The sequence below is a fragment of the Lycium ferocissimum genome, chromosome 7 (assembly GCF_029784015.1).
Source record: "Lycium ferocissimum isolate CSIRO_LF1 chromosome 7, AGI_CSIRO_Lferr_CH_V1, whole genome shotgun sequence".
In the NCBI taxonomy this organism is placed as follows: domain Eukaryota; kingdom Viridiplantae; phylum Streptophyta; class Magnoliopsida; order Solanales; family Solanaceae; genus Lycium; species Lycium ferocissimum.
Window position 1 is genome coordinate 26,796,927 of NC_081348.1, and position 1,647 is coordinate 26,798,573.

Here is a 1,647-nt window from a genome sequence, read left to right on the forward strand (position 1 = left end):
AGGCCCATTTTAAGTTAATAGTCCAGCCCAATAGGCCTACCCATCAGTTCACTTCACACCATTAGACACCAAAGACCCTAATCGACCTAAAATTCCTAATATTTTCACATTTCACTTCACACGGAAGACACCAAAGATTCTCTGCTCTCATTTCCCTCTTAACACACACACAAGAGCTCTTATCCCTCCAACAAGGCAACAACCATAATTCTCACTTTTACAGTTTCAAGGTACACCTCCATTGCTTTAATGTACTACATTCGTAGTTCATTTGCAATTCATTTTCAGATTTCATTACACATTCTGCTACTCTTGCTTTTATCTTTCGTTATTGCGAGTGTTGTTTCTGAATGCGATTTATGTAGCTTTTTTGTGTTGTTATTTTGGTTGGTTTTGATTTTTTGTTGAAAATCCTTGTGTATTCTAAGCCTAAACGTGAAGTACAACTCTGGAAAAAAAAGTTGTGTTCTTGTAATGTGCATAAACTGATATTTATTGACCTTTTCTAGTGTAAATGATTATTTAATATGCCAACTGATTTAAGCAAAGGCCTGGTTCTCTTTCTTTTTTGAATTTTTCACTTGGTTTTTCACGGTAGATTTTGCTCCTCTTAAACTTGTGCCCAGAAAGAAAAATATTTGGTGTTTGTAAGAGTACTGCTTTGAAAATTATCTACACTGTTATTCTTTTGTTGTTGGAAGCTGCTGTATTATGAGATCTTGGACTAAGAATTGATAAGTAGCCACTGTTTGGGGTTGTCTTTTGTTACTTAAGGATTGTTAAAGATCTTACCAGAATGTCTTCAATTCTGCAACTTCTGTCCAGTTTGATATACAGTTTCTGCCCAATTTATTTTAAGAATCTGTTGCTGTTGTTACTAATTACGTTTCTTCCTTCTTTTTGTATTAATCTTGACTAGACTTGTTCTTATTAAGTGTTAATCTAGTTTTATTTAGTGCTCTTTAGGATGAAAAGTTTGATTATTCCCCCCAAAATTTGGTTGTTTGATGATACTTACAATGTATTGACCCCTTGCATAGGATACTTCGTTCTAATACAGTGGACTTCGACTTCAATATGGTATTACCGAATACCGTATCGAACCGAAGTTTGATTTACCGATTACCGAATTACCGAACCGAAGTTTGAAAGTTCGGTATTTGGTGTATATTTTCAATTACCGAACCCGAACTTTGAAAATACCGAACCGAATACCGAACGCCTACCCCTAGTTGTGACTAGAGATGTGTACCAGTTTGTAATAATTCCCAGTTGATGTAGAGCATTCTAAGTATGATTCCTATTTCAAGTGGTCTCTTAAATCAAAAATACATTTCTTTATCATTATAAATTAGTGAGAACATGTCATTTTAAAAAGGATGAGGAAATGAACAATTTCAAACAAAAGCATCAAACGACTTGTCTGTGAAATTCATCTTTCCTTTATTTCTTATTCTTCCTCACTAGAATACCCATAAGAAGAACAAGTTTTCATGTCACAACGTACTCTAGCTCATCTTAAAAGTTTCATGAATAAGTAAAGTATGCTACTCCTATACTTTTTCAAGATTTCTATTTTAATTTCATCTGAACAATCCATATTTCTTTTTTTCCCCACTTTTTGGTTGATGATAAAATGATCTAAAA